Here is a 12,723-nt window from a genome sequence, read left to right as displayed (position 1 = left end):
AGGATATGTGAGTATAATCTGATGATTTTCTTTTTTTAGGATTATGTGCATGCATAAATGGGTCTCTAAAGATAACATAGTATTCATAATAAATGATGCTCCCCCTGAGATGTTCATTGGTGGGCCTGCTTATTACTTTGCTTATTACCTCAACAAATACAACACATTAGTCCAAGAGAAACCACCAGATCCAAGTTGGAGTAAAGAAATCTCTTCTGGGATTTTTTTTAACTAGAAATAAGAAAAGTGGTTAATGCTGATAAAACTCAAATGCTGTTGATAGCATACTTACTGCCTTAGGAAGAAAGCACAAACACTGAAACAAAATAAAGCCAATAAACAGGAAAGCAGGACCAACGGGTAAATACAGTGTTGAAGACATTCACTAATCAGTTCCAATTGTTCTTGAGGTCAAACTACACCCTTGCCCTCCTTGCCATTTGATTGTTCACTTCTTTCATGAAGTGCATGAGCCAAAAATTGTTCCCATCTGCCTAAAACGGGTTTCCAAAATCTTCAATTAAGAATACCTAAACTACCTGGCCAAATGCCTTAAAATGGCAAATGCTTTAAAGTCTTTACAAAGTACAAAAAATTATATATAATGTTACTTTATATAAAAAAAAGGAAATAAGAAAACATATCTGCTTATGGTTACAAATAGAAATAGACGTAGGGTGACAGAAAACAATGAAGTTGGTTATTTATAAGGGGTAACAGAGACAACTGAAAGGAAATAAATGGGAATGATATTTCATGGAGTATATCTTACTACATAGTTCTGATTTTTAGAAGCATGTTAACAATCTACATTTAAAAAAAAATTAAAACAAGGATGGGAGGGAGGCAAAAAAAGCTAAACCTGAAAGCAAACTAATTCATTTTTCAAATAAGTACCGTAACTCAATGAGGGGAAAAACACTAATGCAAGTAATTTATGAACACACTATTTGATTTACACATTCTCAGTTTTGGTGGAGCTAGAAGAAAAGGGAGAACTACAAACAAATTCTCTTTTTAGTAGTTTATTTTGTTTTTTGCTTTTTTTTTTTTTTTTGCAGTGGTATGGGAGAAGCAATCCTTAAATTACTGTAGATAATGGTAATGAGCAAATAAGCAAATGTTTTGATAGTGCTGGGAACCAGAGCTCTTACTGTGGAAAACAAGACATATATATGTATGTGTGTGTGTGCATATATATATATATACATACATATACATATATATATATATGAGAAATGGGAGAAAGCAAGAAAGAACTGGACAGTAATAAGTTACAAATAACTGAGAAGACCAGGAGTCCATAACTCCATACCAATCAATCACTATAAATGTACAGAAACTGCTAAGTTGGAAAATCTTTTTGTAACCAATATAGTAATGTAAAGACTGGCTCAGACAAGAATCATCTATATGTTAAACCTTGAGTGATAGTTTGATAAGGAATAGAACATTTGTATAGTCTTGAAATATCTTTCCACAGATCAATTAGTTCAAGGGGAAAAAGAAAAATCAAATGTTTTAACTAGACATATGATCAAACATCATATTATCCATGAGAAGCAGATGGACTTCGTGCATCTCCAATCTGACACCACTGGGGAAAATAGCAGTTTGATTTTTCTGGCCAGGGACACATAATTTGAATCTATTCAAGAGAAAACATCAAAAAAAAAAAAAATCCAAAATAAGAAACGTCCTATTAAAAAAAAAAAGCAGATAGTATTTTTCAAAAATGTCAACTTCACAAAAGATAAAGTGACTAGAGAAATATTCCAGAGAAAGGAATACTAAGAAACATGACAACGAAATGCAATTACCTAACCCTAGACTGACTGTACTGGAGGAGGCAAAAACCTGCTGTAAGAAACATTATTGAGCCAACTAATAAAATCAGAATGTGGTTTAAAAAAAAAAACTGATTGATAACTGTACTATAACTACAAAAGAAAACAGCTTATTCTTAGGACATAAACTATTAAACTAATTAATACACGAATAACCCATATAGGAGCACAATACATGCACCTTATTCTCAAGACAGTTCAGGAAAAAAATAGGGGTGAGTGGGTGCATGTGTGTGCATGTGAGCTGGCAAAGGACAAAGGGAAGGGAAATAAGGAATTCACCCATCAGCAAACAGTTAAATTAATTCAAAACTAGTGAACCAACACTGGACTATCTAACATCTTAGAATTATATGCTAAGTCAGAAAAGGACTATAAGCAAGTATGGCAACAGGCAGAATGCCGGCAATATGGTAAAGAGCATCAGCTCTAAGCACATTTTTGGATTTGGTTGTTCTTTTTGTGCATCATGTTCACTCCCTAACTATTGACTGTTAGTCAGCCCATTACGCAATTCATAATAATCTGATCTTTGGGGAAATTTCCACTGATCTGAAGATACCCACCCTGCTAGGAGGGGTGCGCCAGCAAGTGACTTCATGCAAAATTGAGTAACTCCCATAAGTAAAATTTAGCACTAATGTAGCACAGTGTTTTTTAAGAACTCAGACCCTAGACTCAGTGTTTTAATGCTGATCCTGTTACTTGCTAAAAATGTGACCCTGAGCAAGCTGATTACCCAAGCCTCAGTGTAACGACACAGAATGTTGGTGTCAAGACGGGTTGACATACAACAGATACTTAAAAAATGTTAAATAGTGAACAAAATGTTTTATTTAAGAAGCAGGTAGTTGTTTGCTCCTTTTATTAAGACGGGTAATTTCTGAAAATTTCAATACGGTAGTAGAAACAAATTAAATTAATACGTGTATTTACACACGTGTGTGGTGTATAAGAAACAACTGGGGAAATCTGCATATTGACTGAACATCTTAATATTAAGGAACTATTTTAGGTGTGATAAGCATGCTTTTTCCTAAATATTTTAAAGAAAAATTCCAAACTATAAATTAACGAATAATACGAGATTTGCTTAAAAATAACAGGGTGGAGGGTAGAGACAAGATTGACCATTAGCTTCTAACTGCTGAAACCAGGTGACAGACACATGGGCGAATCATTATATAATACACTCTGTTTTGTGTGTTCAATAAAAAAAATTTTTTAAAGTGAAGAAATTCAAAAGAAAAGAAAGTTGGCAACATTCACTCATTAGCAGGGACAACAGGGAAATCAGTTGAAAGTTCAATAAAAAAATGAAGACTGGAAACAAGGCAGGGAAAAAAGTATAAAAACTGCAGAATGACTGCAACAATAAGTACATATATTTTTAAGGGGCTCAAGAGAGTTGAAAAATAATCCAAAATATATGCACTCCAAGGTAAGCACTAAGAAAATATCAAAATATGTGTACCTTGAAACTCTTTATACTCCCTGAATATTTCTCTTTTCAATAGAAAGCTCATTATTCTTGATCCTCAACGGTTATTATTGGAGCTATGTTTTACTTCTATACTTCAGCTTTTCCCTACCATTATTTATTCCTTTCCATTATTCTCTTATTTTCCATATACCTATCTGCCTTCTATTTTCATTTCAACCACAAATTTCAGACTACAGTAAATAAAGTTGAAGCAATGTAAGAATAAATTGGATACAAAGATGGCTTAGCAACTTTAGCCACAAATGTAATTACTCTCAGTTTGGAGGATCTCTAAACCACATTTTAACACCCAGTAGCTTGTTTCCTTGCAAAACAGCCCAAAATGTGTTATTGGGTACCTATACTGGAAGCACTGTTTCTTAATATATAAAGCATTTTATTAATTATTTGGGCAGGTATTTCCTAAACTTGATAAGGATACATTAAGCCATAGGAGAAAGAGCTCGATTTGGACTCCAAGTGTTCTGATCCAGAGACTGAATAAGTTAAGGATAAGCTGAATCAGCTGAGCTCATTCACTCAACATGTGAGCATCTAATACATACTAGGCACTGGAATAGATACAAAGATGAGCGTTAATAACCACATAAGTAAATGGTTACAATATATTTTGATAGGTCAAGAGAGGTGTAAAGTTTATAGATTAGCAAAATATTTTAATGAAAGATTAGATGATCTTTCAGCTCCAAAATTCTATCAATTTTATCAAAACTCCTTTCAGCCTCTTCTTTCTAATTAAGAGGGAGTAGCCACAGGTTACAATTTTCTATCAAAAGATGCTGCCTAAGCACTTAAAAATTTGCAACAGCAACAGCTAACATTTATTAAGCACCTAGTATGTACCAAGGGATAGGGGCTTTTCATACACTGTCTCACTTAATCCTCACAATAATCCCAAACAAGTAGTATTATCACTATTTTACAGATAAGGAAACAAAAATTCAGAAAGACTAAAATAATTTACTCCAAATTACACTCATATAGTAAAAGGAAAACAGGGATTCAAAGTCTGATCTTCTGATTCCAAAGTCTATTCTCTTTTCACTATTTATCTCATTCTTTCACTACATAAAAATTTCCAGAGAGCACCTTCTTAAGAGCACCCAAGAGAACTTTTAAGACAGCTATGAAGTACAAAGTGATCACTGATTGTATTTTTTTTAAACTGGAGTATCTGCTGTATACACCCTCCAAAACAAAATACAAAAGATTACAAACCTAAAATATAACCAAGACTCAAGGTAATAGATATATGTGACACGACTAAATACATTCTGAATACTAGTTAATGAAAACGAATGAGGATTTGTGATTTCTTCCAACTGTTTTATCTTCACCCTCACTTGGTGCCAACAAAAACAATCAGGAAGGGAATGGCCCAGCATATTTTAGTGTATTAACAACATGTTGATTCCACATAATTATTTAAAAGTGTGTATCACAGAATATGAGAACACAAAATAAAGTGTATATGAAATACTGTCAAAAAAAAAAAAAACCGAAACATAAGCCCACTAAGTCTAGAATACCTAACCATCAACAATATTTAAAGCTATGTTGAAATCATGTAAATTTTGCGTCACTTTTCCTTTATAAACTTCATTACACTCACTTTTTCTTTTAATTTTTTTCAGTTTATCCATGACAATTGCGAATCTGAACCAGCAAGCATCCTTTAAAAATAAGTTAACCCTCTACAACAAATAAAGAAAAAAAAATGTTTGTGTGCACAATTCCGAAGCTGGTTAGAAAAAGAATCTGAATCAACATAAATCGCGGGATCCTAGTAACAAGTTTTTCTTCAGAACTCCTCCGGATTAAAATAGTATTTCCCCCCCCCCCAAATTTCGCCAAAGAGCAAATTCTAAGACCAAGAAAAAACATAGCCTGAGGCAGCCGTCACTGCCTAGTTCAATTAATGATTTTAAAAGTCTCCCTCATTCACAGTTATCTCAAACAACAAAAGATTTGTTTCAGATGTCTTCAAGGATTCTCGTACAGGGTATAAATTCTACCCCCATCTTCAACAGAACGGGGCCCAAGCCAGGAATCACACAAAACTAAATCACTAACGATCCGCATTCTCGATTCCTCTGAGAAATTCTGAAGTAAGTATCAGAGCAGTTCATGAGCCCTCCGTATCCCGCAGAGAAGGTGACATTTCCTTTGCTTTCATGCCCGCACAAGGCAGACGGAGGAAACACCAACCGCAAATGCCGCAGACCACCACGTCCCCCCTTCACCCCAACCCCCCCTTCCCCGGCCCCAAACACAAACACGCTCTTCTCTCCACGCTTCTTGCACAATGTCGCTTGCCAAAGGGCTCAGCTCGAGCTCCACCGCCTCTCCTCCAGGCCCGACGGGAACGGTTCCTCCCTCGGCGACGCTCCCGCACCACCGCTTCCTCCGGCTGTCAGGCCTGGCGCGGTCTCGGCAGGCCCTGCGCCGATGGGGAAGGGGCCGCCACGGCCTTGCCAAAGGGCTGTTTTCGTTCCTCGGCCCAGCGCAACGGCGTCAGGCGGCTCTTCCTGAAGCAGAGTCCTAGCACCGGAGCCCGACCCGGCCCTCCGGGGCAGCGCGGTGAGCCGACGCGGTGGCGGTGCGGCCGAGCTCCCCTTCCCATCCCGGGGGTCCCCCAAACTCCTCCCGCCCCCGCCGTCTGCCCGCCGCCATTTTGTGCGCAGCCGCTGCGACACAGATACAATAGTCGGCCCGGATCTCACAGGAGAGGCTCAGGAGCCCCGCGCTATGGGCTCCCGCCTTCCAGCCCCCTGCTCCCCACAAGGCAGCCGTCCGACCTATGCCTACCCGACTAACAGCCGGATCCCATTTGCGCCCCACACAGTTTAGCACTCAGCCTCCAGTCTCGACTCCGAAGAAGCTACCGCCTCCAGAGAGCTGCACGCATGCGCGCCTGTCGAGCCTTCGCTAGCCCTCATCGGCTCCCGGCGCCTGCGTATCGCCGGCACCGCGCTCGCCCCGAGGCACGGGAAAGGGGCCAGAGGGACTTGGTTCCGGAAGGAGGCGCTCTCGCGTGCGGCGTTCTCGCGAAACTGGGGCAACAGTGGCTCTGCCTGCCGTGAGCCACTCCCGCGTTGTCCTGCCCCTGAGGGTAGGTAAGACCTGCATTGTCTCACCTCCTCCATGAAGTCTTCCCTGATCATTATTGCCTTCAATAATACATTAAAACACACAGTATTCATCTGACATTGGATATCGTAATGCTTTGTGTGGTTAAGATTTTGCCTGCCTTTATCCTCTCTATAGATAGATATAGACACAGGAATAGATGTGGATTTGAATCCCTATAGCAATGATGCGAGGTATAGCATAGACACTGAAAATGTCAGGAAATTTGAATTCAGCTAAAGCCTACTGAGCTAAAAGCTTAATACTTTGAAAATCCTTTCTCGAGTCGTTTCACAATAAAGATACCTACCTAAAGTGATAGATATTTTTAACCTTTATTTTAATTATTAAAAACTTCAGGTTGAGAGAACTTGAGTAACCTCTCAACGTTACTCCACTACACCAACATAAAAATTCAATCATTGGGCAAAATCTGGTAAAACTCACACGTCCTGCCCTACCACACAATTCACACCATCTACCCTGAGTCTAAAGCATCTGCGTTACCTAGTACCCAAGCAGATGTATTTCTTTTATTCTCATTAAAATAAGCATAGAAAAGGCTGAAAGAAAAGTCTTTTATAAAATATACCTTATCAGAGTTTCATTTCAAACTAAAAGTCCTGCTAAAACCCTAATTCTAAAAGATACATGCACCCCAATGTTCACAGCAGCACTATTTACAATAGGCAAGACATGAAAACAACCTACATGTCCACTGACATTTTATATATACAATAGAATACTCCTCAGCCATAAAAAAGAATAAAATCATGCCATTTGCAGCAACATGGATGGACCTAGAAATCGTCATTTTAAGTAAAATAAGCCAGAAAGAGAAAGAAAAATACCATATGATACCACTTATATGTGAAATCTTAAAAAAAAAAAAAGACATAAATGAACTTATTGACAAAACAGACAGACTCACAGACATAGAAAACACACTTACGGTTACCAGAGAGGAAAGGGGTGAGGAGAGATAAACAGAGTTTTGGATTTGCAGATACTAACTAATATAAATAAAACAGATAAAACAACAAGGTCCTACTGTTTAGCACAGGGAACTATATTCAATACCTTGTAATGGCCTATAATGAAAAAGAATATGAAAAGGGATAGGTAGATAGATAGATAGATAGACAGATAAACTGTATCACTATGCTGTACACCAGAAATTAACACAACATTGTAAATTGACTATACTTCAATAAAAAAAAAGTCCTGCTAGAGGCAACAAGCCAAAAACAAAAAAGAAAAAACCAACAAGCTCTCCCAAAACTCCAAATAACAAATGTTAACTTTAATATTTATTTCCTTCCATATATTTCTTTCTATTCCTACAAACATACACAAATACAAACAGCCTTACCAAATGATAGTTTTATTTCCAAGGACAAGAATCCCAAGTGAGACAACTAGATTATAGGAGAAAGAAAGAAAGAAAGAAAGAAAGAAAGAAAGAAAGAAAGAAAGAAAGAAAGAAAGAAAGAAAGAAAGAAAGAAAGAAAGAAAGAAAAGAAAGAAAGAAAGGAAGGAAGGAAGGAAGGAAGGAAGGAAAGGAAGGAAGGAAGGAAGGAAGGAAGGAAGAAAGGAAGATAGATAATTTAATTTTACTAGATATTGTCAGAATACTTTCAAAAAAGCTTATACAAATTCCCACTGTCACTAAACAGGTAAGAGAATGGACATTTCTCCACAACCTCACTTCTTTTCTAAACTCTGAAATAACCGAAAAATCGTTGGACCTGTCTGCTCTTTAAGATTGGTAGGATTCACCTTTGAAGTATCTCTTCTGGTAGTTTTTCTAGGGGCTTCTCTTGAATAACTTTCTCTAGATACTTTATAATATATAATTTCATTAGATTTCTCTCTCTCCACAATCATTTCTGTAATTTACATTCTCCTAAAAAAGCATCCACTCGATCTAGGTTTTCAAATTCATCTCCCTGAGAGTTGGGCAAACTAACCTCTTCAATTGTTTTCATTTCCTTTATGTCCCATTATATGGTTTTATTTCTACAGCACCTAGCACCTTCTAACATACCATGTTATCTCTTATTATTTCTTAACTATCTCTTTCCACTAGAACACAAGCTCTATGATGTTAGGAATATTTGTCTGTTTTCTTTACTGATTTATCTCCAATACCTAGAATGATACTTGGCACACAGTAGAAAATCAGTGCATATTTGATGAAAGAATGAACGACACTGATGGGTTAAAAAAAGAGAGAGAGTATGTATGTATGTATGTGTGTGTGCATGAAATTGTTGAGCATCCTTTCATACCTAGCGGCCATATGCATTTCCTCTTTAAAAAATAAAAAATACCCTTTAATATTACTTGCTCGTATTTCTTTTTTTTTTTTCTTTTTTATTGAAGTATAATCAGTTTACAAATGTGTCAATTTCTGGTGTACAGCATAATGTTTCAGTCATACATATACATATATGTACTTGTTTTCATATTCTTTTTCATTATAGGTTACTACAAGATATTGAGTATAGTTTTTGCTCATATTGAGCTAACTGTCCCTTTTTTATCAGGAGATAGTGCTTGAATATAAAGAGTATAACCCTTCATCAAATCTGTTGCAGTTGGTTTCTCCCCATTAATATTTTGAGTGTCTTTTGCTATTATAAAATTTAAACATAATCAAATTTGTCAATCTATTCCTTTATAACTTCTGAATTTTTTTTTGTCTAAGAAGACTCATCTGACCGCCCAGAAGCATATACACCCAGAAATTATACAAAAATTCTCCTAAAATTTCTAAAGTTTTGCTTACAATTTTATAAATTTATTTTTTGCAGTTAGATGCTTAGTTAATCTAAGATGTATTCTTTTTGTGATATGAAGTAGCAATCCAACTTTGTTTTCCAAATGTATTAAATCAGTCACGTGATGTTTCCAGATACTAAGTAAACCACCATTTCCCCCCTTCATTGAAATGCTTCTTCCCTTTAAAAAACAGCAACAACAAATTATTAAGTTCCTATGAAAATGGATTTAAGGACCTTCTAGTCTGTCCTACTAATCTATCTGTTTACCCATGGGCCAGGACCATTTATTCATTCATTAACTAATCCAAAAAATATTACTTGAGGGCCTACTCTGTGCCAAGGACTCTTCTGAGTACCAAAGAGTCAGTGACAAATCAGAAGGCAACACCAACTCTAACTCCGGCCCTATGACACATACAGCTTTGATGGGAGAGATGGACAATCAGTAAGTACATAGTATGTCAGAGGGTAATAAGTGCTATGGAGAAAAACAAACATAGGGGTCAGGACACAGGGAACAGGAGGTGATGGGGCTTGTAATTTAAATAAGATGGTCAAGAAAGGCGTCACCAAGAAGGCAGCATGTGAGCAGAAACCTGACTGAAATGTGCGAATAGCTGAGCTATCTGGGAGGAAGAGTATTCCAGGCAGAGTAAACACAAAATACAAAAGCAATGAGGTGAAAGCCATCTTGGCATATGTGAGAAACAGCAAGCAGGCCGGACAGGCTGCAATAGCATGAGTAAGAGGGGACATAGGGGATGGGGTGGAAGGGAACCGGGAACACTTATAGGCTGTATGAGTCAGCTTGGGCCGCTGTAACAAAATACCACTGGCTTAAAGAACATGAGTTAATTTTCACACAGTTTTGGAGGCTGGAACCCCAAGGTCAAGGTGTGGACAGGTTTGGTTTCTTGGGCTTTTCTTCTTGGCAGCTGGCCACCTTCTTGCTGTGTCCTCAAGTGGACTTTTCTCTATGTGTGTGCATCCCTGGTGTCTCTCCCTCTTCTTATAAGGACACGAGTCATATTGGATTAGGGCCCACCCAGATGACCTCATTGAACTGTAATCACTTCTTTAAAGGAAAATAAAGCCAGGGAGGGAAAATGATGAAGCAGGGGCTGGGTAAATGCTTTAGACAGGGTAATCAGGGAAGTCCTCACCGGTGAGGTGACAGCTAAGCAGAGATATAAAGAAAGAGGGGGAAGTCATACAGATACCTGGAAGAAGAGCTTTTCAATAGAGAACACATCAAGTGCAAAGGCCCTGGGACCGAAGAACGTTGCATTGTCTGAGGAATAACAAGAAGGCCAGCTTAGTTGAGGTGAAGTGATGCAGAGGAAGGACAAGGATGGAGATGCAGCAAGGAGTCAGATCATGAAACTCCTTATAAACCACTCAAGGCAATACTGCACACTGAACAAGACACTGGATTACCCTCCTAGCCCCAGCTCTGATACTAACCTCATTGGTTTTCAATGTCTTACAAGGGAGAGGACTAGGTTAGCTTGCCCATAAGATGTGAGTCTGGAAATCTTCTGTAAACTGAAAGATGCTCATCAATATTCATGGCATTCCAAAAAAATATTTTTTAACTCTTAGAGTCCACTATATCCATGCTACTCCAAGCTCTTATATCATCTAGTCTCCTTGGACCACTTACAGACATTCTAATTCCCATCGAAAGATGTCAGTATTCTTGATAGAAGAAAAGCTAGCTATCCAACCCCACATCCTTGTCTCACCATCACTCTATTCCACAATTCCCCATCGTTTCCTTTTATGTACTCTGTTTTCTGATTGGCCAGAAGAGTACTGAGCAGCTCCATCCAGAGCTCAGCTTCTGCTTTTTCAGCACAGCCACAGCTCTAGGCCCGAACGTATTAGAAAAAGAATAGTCATCACAAACTTTCCCCTGTGACTTGTTAACATAAATGGGGCTTTGTTTCAGTGACATAAAGAATCTCACTGCCATTTCATCTCAAGTGCAAGTGTCCCAATAAATAGGATCTGGGGGCAACCATTGCCCTCCTTCTGTCTTTAGAACCCAAATCTAACTATTGGGATAGACACAGGGCCAGGATGAAAGTTTGAGAAATCCCTCAGCCATTTCATGTCCCGCAAAAGGACATGAACATCAAGAAAACTTGGTTCTGCTATTTGAATTTTGCAGCATTTATATATGTAACTATTTCTATATATAAAATAGTTAGAAACTAACTCAATAAAACAAGCAGTTATTTTTCTGAGTTTGTATCAAAGCTTCTATAATGGTGATCAGAAATCAGTTTGCCTCTTTTGTTAAGGTGGTTTCTAACTACGTCCATGAATTCTTTGATACGTTTCACTTCACGTGGTGGAAACTAATTCCACTTCCCCTGAATGTAGGGCAGACTTGGCAAATTGGTTCTAGTGAACAGAATGTGGTGCGAGTGATGCTGTGTGACTTCCCCGGGCAGGTCATGAAAAGGGCAGCATCTGACCCTCCCTTCACTCTCTTGGATTACTCACACTAGAGAAAGCCAGCTGCTAGGTCATGAGGACATCCAAACAGCCTGTTGAGAAGCCCATGAGGAGAGAAAGTAAAGCCTCCTGCCAACAGCTACCACCAAATTGGCAGCTGTTTCAATGAGCCACTTTGGAGATAGAAGCTCCAGCCTCAGTTAAGCATTCAAGTGACTGTGGTTTAAGTCAACATTCTGAAAGCAACCTCATGATGGACCCTAAGGAGGAACTGCCCAGCTATGAATTTCTGACCCTTAGAAATGATAAAGATTAAAAAAAAAATGTTTGTCGTTGTTTTGAGCCATTAGGTTTTGGGATTATTTTTTATGTAAAAGTGCATAACTAATGCACTTGTTATCTGAAGATTAAGGTCTCAACTTATTAAAAATACAAATCAAAAGCATGATATATCCATCAAAGACCTAGGATTTGGAAACAACAGAATTTGGACTTGAACTCTGATTTAAGCAATACAAGCAAACAGTTTCCTCAAGCATAAAATGAGAATAATCCATTACCTTCAGGATTTTCATCTTATGAGTTCCTTACCCCATAGCACTTTGTATAGCGTCTACACACCAGCTACAAAAGCAATTCAAGAAAATGATCCATTTCAAGAATGGAAGCATGAAAAGTTGTACAGACATACTCCCTAGTGAACCAAACATACTGGTGAAAATTATTTTAAAAAAAATCGTTTAAAGTCTCTATACATTGTCCTCAGGATATACAGCAAATGAAGAAACATTTATTTCAAGAAAATCTACTAAATCTTGGTAAGAAGGGAGAGTTTGTGGTACTTGACCCATGGCCCACTCACTTACCACTCCCACCAATCTCAGTGCGATGGAAGCTCTACACCAGTTGCTACTGATAAGAAGATGGGGCTCCCTCTTCCCCTAGCTCCAAGGGAGATGGCATCCCTCCAGGAGGACAGGCCACCAACACTTCT

At 38.1% G+C, this 12,723-nt stretch overlaps 1 protein-coding gene and 1 long non-coding RNA gene across 8 annotated transcripts in view; one reads left to right on the top strand and one right to left on the bottom strand.

Annotated features, from left to right (window-relative positions):
- The window catches only part of ZNF638 (zinc finger protein 638), a 108,996-nt gene that overhangs the window by 58,724 nt on the left and 37,549 nt on the right, over nucleotides 1-12,723 (bottom strand). Inside the window, exon 1 of one of the 7 annotated variants that reach the window (XM_032497788.1) lies at nucleotides 6,160-6,293. The exons of the other annotated variants lie outside the window; for them this stretch is intronic. The gene's annotated coding sequence lies outside the window, so the exon portion shown is untranslated. Of the gene's footprint in view, nucleotides 1-6,159; nucleotides 6,294-12,723 lie in introns of those variants that run through there. 7 annotated transcript variants of the gene reach the window in all.
- LOC116669031 lies at nucleotides 5,657-6,558 on the top strand. The gene is made up of 2 exons (XR_004326409.1): nucleotides 5,657-5,931; nucleotides 6,197-6,558. It is a non-coding gene; the product is annotated as an uncharacterized LOC116669031 (long non-coding RNA).

Source organism: Camelus ferus, chromosome 15 (genome assembly GCF_009834535.1).
Source record: "Camelus ferus isolate YT-003-E chromosome 15, BCGSAC_Cfer_1.0, whole genome shotgun sequence".
Lineage (NCBI taxonomy): Eukaryota > Metazoa > Chordata > Mammalia > Artiodactyla > Camelidae > Camelus > Camelus ferus.
This window is presented reverse-complemented; position numbering and strand designations above follow the sequence as displayed.